This window comes from Arachis hypogaea, chromosome 11 (assembly GCF_003086295.3).
Source record: "Arachis hypogaea cultivar Tifrunner chromosome 11, arahy.Tifrunner.gnm2.J5K5, whole genome shotgun sequence".
Classification (NCBI taxonomy): Eukaryota; Viridiplantae; Streptophyta; class Magnoliopsida; order Fabales; family Fabaceae; genus Arachis; species Arachis hypogaea.
This window is the reverse complement of record NC_092046.1, coordinates 64,509,771-64,518,743: the sequence shown is the minus strand read 5'-3', so window position 1 is coordinate 64,518,743 and position 8,973 is coordinate 64,509,771. Positions and strand designations below refer to the sequence as shown.

At 35.3% G+C, this 8,973-nt stretch overlaps 1 non-coding gene across 1 annotated transcript; it reads right to left on the bottom strand.

The window, feature by feature from the left end:
* Positions 1-2,280: 2,280 nt before the first annotated feature.
* On the bottom strand, positions 2,281-2,388 carry LOC112725093 (small nucleolar RNA R71). Its single transcript, XR_003164222.1, has one exon. It is a non-coding gene; the product is annotated as a small nucleolar RNA R71 (small nucleolar RNA).
* Between the last annotated feature and the right edge of the window lie 6,585 nt (positions 2,389-8,973).

Sequence of the window (8,973 nt, the reverse complement as noted above, 5' to 3'; positions counted from 1 at the left end):
AATTCTAGAGTTTCATAAGATATGTTGAATCCTGGCTGGCTGTTAAGCCATGTCTAATCTTTTGGACCGAGGTTTCCACTTATCTTTGCAAGAGCCTTTTGGTTCCCATCAATTTGGCTATTTTATGTAATGCTTTGCTAAAGCTTGGCTGGCTATGTGGCCATGTCTAAATCTTTTGGACCGAAGCTTTCACCTAAAGCTTGACTGGCCGTTGGCCATGTCTAATTCTTTGGGACCGAAGCTTTAGACTAACATTGCATGATTCTTGGAATTCTTATTAAAAATTTTGTATCTCTCTATTTTCCTTTTTTCAAAATAATTTTCGAAAAATACACAAAAAAAATTAATAAAACCATAAAAATAAAAAATTTTGTGTTTTTTTGTTTGAGTCTAGTGTCAAACTTTAAGTTTGGTGTCTTGCATGTTTTAACTTTTCTTAAAATTTTCAAAAATTCATCATGTGTTCTTCCTTGATCTTCAAATTGTTCTTGATAATTTTCCTTGTTTGATCTTTGAATTTTCTTGTTTTGTGTCTTTTCTTGTTTTTCTTGTGCTTTTTCGAATTATTAGTATCTAAACATTAAAAATTTTTAAGTTTGGTGTCTTGCATGTTTTTCTTTTCTTAAAAATTTTCAAAAATATGTTCTTGATGTTCATCATGATCTTCAAAGTGTTCTTGGTGTTCATCTTGACATTCAAAGTGTTTTTGCATGCATTAGTTGTTTTGATTTCAATTTCTGATGTCTTGTGTCATTTTATTGTTTTTCTCTCTCTTCATTAATTCAAAAAAATCAAAAAAATAATATATTTCCCTTATTTGGCTCATAAATTTCGAAAGTTTGGGTTGACTTAGTAAAAAAATTTTAAAATTTAGTTGTTTCTTGTTGGTCAAGTCATAATTTTAATTTAAAAAAAATTTTCTATCTTTTCAAATCTTTTTCAAAAATTAATTCCCCTTCATTTTTTCTTTCCTGTTTTTCGAAAATTTTAAAATTGATTTTCAAAATCTTTTTCTTACTTTTTATTTCATATTTTCGAATTTATTACTAACATTTAATATTTTGATTCAAAAATTTTAAGTTGTTACTTGCCTATTAAGAAAGGTTCAATCTTTAAATTCTAGAATCATATCTTTTAGTTTCTTGTTAGTCAAGTAATTAAATTTAATTTCAAAAATCGAATCTTTTTAATTTTCTTTTCAAATCTTTTTCAAAATGATTTTCAATCATATCTTTTTCAAAATTTAATTTCAAAATCTTTTTCTAACTTCTTATTTTTTCAAAATTGATTTTCAAATCTTTTTCAATTAACTACTTGACTTTTTGTTTGATTTTAAAAATTTTCTATTTTAATCATATCTTTTTCAAAACCACCTAACTACTTTTCTCTCTCCAATTTTCAAAATTTTTTTAATTAACTAATTGTTTTAAATTCTAATTTTATTTTATTTTCCTTCTTAAATTCGAATTCTAACTAATAATTAAATAAAAACAAAAATATTTTTCTTTTCTTTTGAATTAATTTTTGAATACTCTCTCTCTCTCATCTCTTTCTATTTATTTATTTATTTACTAACACTTCTCTTCTTCTTATAATTCGAACCATCTCCCTCTCTCTGTGTTCGAATTCTTCTTCTCCCTTCTTCATTCTATTTCTTTTATTCTTCTACTCACATAAAGGAATCTCTATACTGTGACATAGAGGATTCCTATTATTTTCTGTTCTCTTCTTTTTCATATAAGCATGAACAAGGATAAGAACATTCTTGTTAAAGCTGATCCTAAACCTGAAAGGACTCTAAAGAAGAAACTAAGAGAAGCTAAAGCACAAAACTCTGGAGAGGACCTGACAGAAATTTTTGAAAAAGAAGTAGTTATGGCAGCCAAAAATAACAACAATGGTGGAGATGCAAGGAAGATGCTTGGTGACTTTACTGCACCCACTTCTAACTTCTATGGAAGAAGCATCTCAATTCCTGCAATTGGAGCAAACAACTTTGAGCTTAAGCCTCAATTAGTTTCTCTAATGCAGCAGAATTGCAAGTTTCATGGACTTCTATTGGAAGATCCTCATCAGTTTTTAGCTAAATTCTTGCAAATATGTGACACTGTTAAGACCAATGGGGTTAATCCCAAGGTCTACAGGCTTATGCTTTTCCCCTTTGCTGTAAGAAATAGAGCTAGGACATGGTTGGACTCACAACCTAAAGAAAGCCTAAACTCTTGGGAAAAGTTGGTCAATGCTTTCTTGGCCAAATTCTTTCCACCTCAAAAATTGAGCAAGCTTAGAGTCGAAGTCCAAACCTTCAGACAGAAGGAAGGTGAATCCTTCTATGAAGCTTAGGAAAGATACAAGCAATTGATCAGAAGGTGTCCTTCTGACATGCTTTCAGAATGGAGCATCTTTTGTATATTCTAGGATGGTTTGTCTGAATTGTCCAATATGTCATTGGACCACTCTGCTGGTGGATCTCTTCATCTGAAGAAGACGCCTGCAGAAGCCCAGGAACTCATTGAAATGGTTGCAAATAACCAGTTCATGTACACTTCTGAAAGAAATCCTGTGAATAATGGGACAACTCAAAAGAAAGGAGTTCTTGAGATTGATACTCTGAATGCCATATTGGCTCAGAACAAAATATTGACAATCACCTAATCTTCGTTACTCGCTTAGCCAAGATCGCGTGCCTGACAACCACAAAGCGGTCTACATGATGTTCAACGTAGTCATTGGACGATAGCTGGAGTATATTCTCTTCGATATCTAATACACGGACCAAGTCCGTGAGATTAGTATCTTTGTGGTATAGGCTAGAACCAAATGGGCAGCCATTCCTGGGATCCGAAAAGTCTAAACCTTTTCTGTGGTATTTCGAGTAAGATCCGGGAAGGAATGACTGTGACGAGCTTTAAACCTGCGAATGTTGGGTGCAAGTAACAGTTCACAAAAGGATCAATGGATTCTATTCCGACGCTAGCGGAAACCGACAGATGATTAGCCATGCAGTAGCTGTACCTGGTATTTTTCATCCGAGATGAGAAATCTGACAGTTGATTAGCCGTGCAGAAACCATAGAGGACCATTTTCACTGAGAGGATCTTACAGCTTGCCATGGAAGGAAGTAACGCATGGTTGGAAGAAGGCAATAGAAAAGCAGAGGTTCAGAAGCAACAAAGCATCTCCAGACGCTTATCTGAAATTCCTACCAATGAATTACATAAGTAACTATATCTTATTTTCTGTTTTATTTATATTTTAATTATCAAAACCTCATAACCATTTGAATCCGCCTGACTAAGATTTACAAGATGACCATAGCTTGCTTCAAGTCGACAATCTCAGTGGGATCGACCCTTACTCACGTAAGGTATTACTTGGACGACCCAGTGCACTTGCTGGTTAGTTGCGCGGAATTGTGAGAAAAGTGTGAGATCACGATTCCGTGTACCAATCATCAAGGAAGCTTCACCCTCAATCAGAATGGATCCGTACTAAACCTGGGGTTCAGATCTGGAGGAGTATTGGCAGCTACTCAAACTAGTGTCAATCACATACAGTCTGTCATTGAAGAAATCACTCACAAGCAAAGGAAGCAGTAATACCAGAGTTAATTCAGAAAGACAAAGCAACTCCAATCCTCAATTATATTCCTATCGCTCTTTTCACAGTTTACACAACTTCTGAGTTCTAATTACTCTTTTTTTATTCCATTTAATTCCTTATTCCTGCTTAACATCCAAATATTTGATATAAAAAGTAATTTATACAAAGTTAAACCAACTCCTTCTGATATGCCTAACTAAAACCTGCAGGATAACCATAGATTGCTTCAACCCACAATCCTCGTGGGATCGACCCTAACTCGCTCAGGTATTACTTGGATGACCCAGTGCACTTGCTGGTACACTAGTACGAAGGTGTGGGGATTCGTGCTACCAAGTTTTTGGCGCCGTTGTCAAAGATTATTGAGTTTGGATAAACTGAAGGATTGTCTTGCTCCTTAGATCAGGTACTTTATTTTTTTATCATTTTTAATTGAGTTTTTATTTTATTTGAATCCTTTATTTTTATTTTCTTCTTCTCTAATTTTTGAAAAATTTAAAAAAAAATTTCAAAAATATTTTTCTTTTCTTTGTTCAATATTTGTTCGTGGTATTGAGTCTTGCATGTTCTTGTTTTCTGTTTTTCAATTATAAAAATTTTAAAACCTTTTTCATGCAGTTTATTTTCAAGCATCCTTAGCTTTCTATTTGAGATACTTTGTTTATGTTCTTGTTGAGTCTTTGATTTTTGCAAGAGTATAACTTTGATTTGAGTCCTTTAATTTTATTTTCTTCTTCTTTAAATTTTCGAAAACATTAAAAGCTTTTCAAAAATAATTTTTATTTTATTTGTTTAATCCTTGTTCTTTGTTTGAGTCTTTTATATTTGTTCTTGCTTGAATTTTTGTTTTCTCCAAGTCTTTCTTTCTAAAAATTTTTCAAAAATAATTTTTCTTTGTTTAAATCTTGTTTCAATTTTTATGTTTGGTGTTTTCTTGTTAATTTTCTTGTGTTTTTCGAAAATTTTGTCTTGGTTTTCTAAAAATTTTAAGTTTGGTGTTCTTTTTATGTTCTTGAGTTCTTTGAGTCTTTAAATTTTGTTCTTTGTGTTCGTGTGAGTCTTCAAAGTGTTCTTGAGTCTTATATGTGTTTTGATCTTAAAATTTTTAAGTTTGGTATCCCCTTGTGTTTTCCTCCAAATTTTCAAAAATTTGGGTGCAGTAGATCTAAAAATTTTAAGTCTTGTGTCTTTTTTTGTTTTTCTCTTTCATCATAAAATTCAAAAATTAAAAAAAATATCTTTTTTTATTTTTATTTTAAGTAATTTTCAAAATTTTAAGTTAAAAATTCAGATTTTAATTTTAAAACTTTTTTATCTTATCTTATCTTAATTTTAATATTCAAAAATCAAATCTTTTCAAAATCAAAAATCATATCTTTTTCAAAATCTTATATTATCTTATTTCAAAATTTAAAATTTTAATTTTTAAAATTTCAAAATTTAAATTTCAAATTTCTATTCTCAAAATTTAAAATTCAAAATTCAATTTTTAATTTTTAAATTTCAATTTTCAAAATTTGACTTTTTCAAAAATCAAAACTTTTCCAAATATCTATCTTATCTTACTGACTTTTTCAAAATTTTAATTTTAATTTTCAAATTTCAAATCTTAAATTCAAATCTCTTTTTAATTAGCTACTTATCTTCTCTTTTCTCTTTTTTAAAACTTCCTAACTAACTCTTCTATCTCTCAATTTTTGTAAACTTCTCTTCTACATCTCTTTATTCTTTTTCGAATATTTTTCCTTTTAGTTAATTAATTTTAATTTCGGTAAAAAAAATTTAAATTATTGTTTATCTTATCTCTTCTTCTACTCCTTCTATCTTCTTCATTCTTCACCCTCTACCTTTCTTAATCATGAACCCAAGTGGAAATGAAGAGTTCAGAAGAACTCTAGGATCTTATACAAATCCCAATGCTGACTTCTATGGAAGAAGCATCAACATATCTCAAATCAGAGCTAGTAGTTTTGAATTAAACCCTCAACTTATTGCTCTGGTGCAGTAGAACTGCCAGTATTCTGGACTTCTTCAGGAAGAATCTACAGAATTCCTTGTAGATTTCTTAAGGATTGCTGACACAGTACACAGTGATGGAGTGGACCAAGGGGTCTACAGGTTATTGCTCTTTCCTTTTGCTTTAAAGGATCAAGCAAAAAGGTGCTTGGATAACCAGCAAAAAGGTGGTTGGATAATCAGCCTAAAACTAGTTTAAAAACTTGAAAACAATTAGTGAACAAGTTTTTAAACCAATACTTTCCCCCAAGAAAGGTGACCCAACTGAGGCTGGACATCCAAGGCTTCAAACAAGGAGATGGTGAATCTCTTTATGATGCCTGAGAGAGGTATAAGAGGATGCTAAGAAAATGTCCCACTAAAATGTTTCCAGAATGGGTACAGTTAGACATCTTCTACTATGGACTTTCAGACATGGCTAGAATGTCTTTGGACCACTCTGCTGGTGGCTCCATACACATGAGAAAGACCATTCAAGAAGCCTAAGAGCTTATTGAGACAGTTGCCATTAATCAGCATCTGTACTCATCTCCTGAGGCCTCTATAAAAAGAGAGGTTAAGGCAGTAGTTGCTGAACCTAACCCTCCATAGCAGGATGGCCCATTGACTCAGCAACTGCAAGCTCTTGCCCAGCAAATAATGGAACCGCAAGAGGCTCTGCGAGAAACTCAGGCTTCTAACAGAAATGTAGAAGCCCAGTTGAGCCAAACAAGGCAGCAGTTATCTAAGCAGATAACAGATGAATGCCAGACCATTCAACTGAGGAGTGGGAAAACCTTAAGCTCCCAACCTCAGCCCAATAAAAATGAAAATCCCATAGAGGATAACCAGATCTCTGCACAAGAGGGTTCTGGGAGTTCAAACGCCCAGAGAAGTACCACCCCTGGCATTGAACGCCAGGAAAGGGCAGAGACTGGGCATTCAAACGCTCAGAGAGGTATCCCTCTTGGCATTGAATGCCAGGAAAGGGCAGAGACTGGGTGTTCAAATGCCCAGAGAGGTATCCCTCTTGGCATTGAATACCAGGAATGGGAAGAGACTGGGCGTTCAAATGCCCCGGGTGGTAGCAGCATGGGCGTTGAATGCCCAAGCAAGGGAGGTCATTAATTCAGTGATAACAACCCACCTAAGCAAGCTAATAACCCCTATTCTAGCATACAAGGCATTCGGCCTCCTTTAACCAAGGTTGATGATTATAAGGCTAAGATGCCATATCATTAGAAACTCTGTCAAGAGGAAAGGGATAAACAGTTTGCCCGCTTTGCGGAGTATCTCAGAACATTTGAGATAAAGATCCCTTTTTCAGAAGCTCTTGAACAGATACCTTCTTATGCAAAGTTCATGAAGGACATTTTAAGTCATAAGAAGGATTAGAGAGAGACACAAACAGTCCTCCTCACTGAAAAATGTAATGGAATCATTCAGAACAGCTTACCAGAAAAGCTTAAAAACCCTGGAAGCTTTATGATACCATGCACTCTAGGTGATGCTTGTACAAGGATAGCTCTATGTGACCTTGGAGCAAGCATCAACCTAATACCTGCTTCACTAATAAAGAAGCTTAGTTTGACTAATGAAGTCAAACTAACCCGAATGTGCCTTTAACTTGCTGATGGTTCTATTAAGATACCATCAGGAGTAGTTGAAGACATGATTGTCAGGGTTGGACCCTTTGCCTTTCCCACTGACTTTCTGATATTGGACATGGAGGGGCACAAAAGTGCATCCCTTTTCCTAGAAAGACCTTTTCTAGTTACAGGATAGAGCCTCATTGGTGTTGAAAAAGGAGAAGTAACCCTAAGAGTCAATGAGAAAAAGTTTGTCCTGAATACTGTCAAAGCTATGCAGCACCCAGACATTCATGAGGAATGTATGAACATTGACCTCATTGATTCTCTGGTGGAAGAGGTCAACATGGCCAAAAGCCTCAAGGAAGGGCTAGAAGATATCCTTGATGATACTCAGCCTAAGTCAGAGGAACCTCTAGAAACGAGGAAAAGGAGAAGCCTTCTAAGCTTGAGCTTAAGCCACTATCCTCCTCCCTAAAATATGTATTTCTAGGAAAGGGAGAGACCTATCCTGTGATCATAAGCTCTACACTAGAGCCACAGGAAGAAGAAGCACTAATTCAGGTGCTTAAAACACATAGGACCACCCTTGGATGGACTATAAGTGACCTTAAGGACATTAGCCCAGCCTGATGCATGCATAAAATCCTGCTGGAGGATAATGCCAAACCAGTGATGCAACCACAGAGGCGATTGAATCCAGCTATGAAGGAAGTAGTGCAGAAGGAAGTCACTAAGCTCTATGAGGCTGGGATTATTTATCCCATTTCTGACAGCCCATGGGTGAGTCCTATCCAGGTTGTTCCTAAGAAGGGAGGAATGACATTGGTTCACAGTGAAAAGAATGAGCTGATCCCAAAAAGGACAGTTACAGGGTGGCGTATGTGCATTGACTATAGAAGACTCAATGACGCCACCAGGAAATATCACTTTCCTTTACCCTTCATTGACCAAATGCTAGAAAGACTAGCATGTCATACTTTTTATTGCTTCTTGGATGGATACTCCGAGTACAATCAAATAACAGTAGATCCACAGGATCAAGAGAAGATGGCATTCACATGTCCATCAGGCGTATTCGCCTACAGACAAATGCCATTTGGCCTGTGCACTGCACCTGCCACTTTTCAGAGATGCATGTTATCCATTTTCTCTGACATGGTAGAGAAGTTCCTTGAAGTATTCATGGATGAGTTTTCTGTCTATGGAAACTCGTTTGACTCCTATCTTGATCATCTGACCTGTCCTGAAGAGATGCCAAGAAACAAACCTAGTTCTAAACTGGGAGAAATGTCACTTCATGGTAACTGAAGGCATTATTCTTGGGCATCGGATCTCAAATAAGGGGATAGAAGTGGATCAAGCAAAGGTGGAGGTGATCGAACGCTTGCCTCCACCTACTAGTGTCAAGGCAATCAGGAGTTTCCTATGACATGCAGGATTCTACAGGCGGTTCATAAAAGATTTTTCTAAAATCACCAAACCCCTGTGTAATCTCTTGGCCACTGATGTTCCATTCGTCTTTGACCAAGAATGCCTGCATGCCTATGAAACTCTGAAAGCCAAGCTTGTCACTGCTTCTATCATCTCTACACCCAACTGGGACTTGCCATTTGAGCTAATGTGTGATGCAAGTGATCATGCAATTGGCGCAGTCCTAGGTCAGAGACATGACAAGCTTCTGCATGTCATTTACTATGCTAGTCACGTATTAAATGATGCGAAGAAAAACTACACTACTAAAGAAAAGGAGCTACTTGTAGTGGTTTATGCCATTAACAAGTTC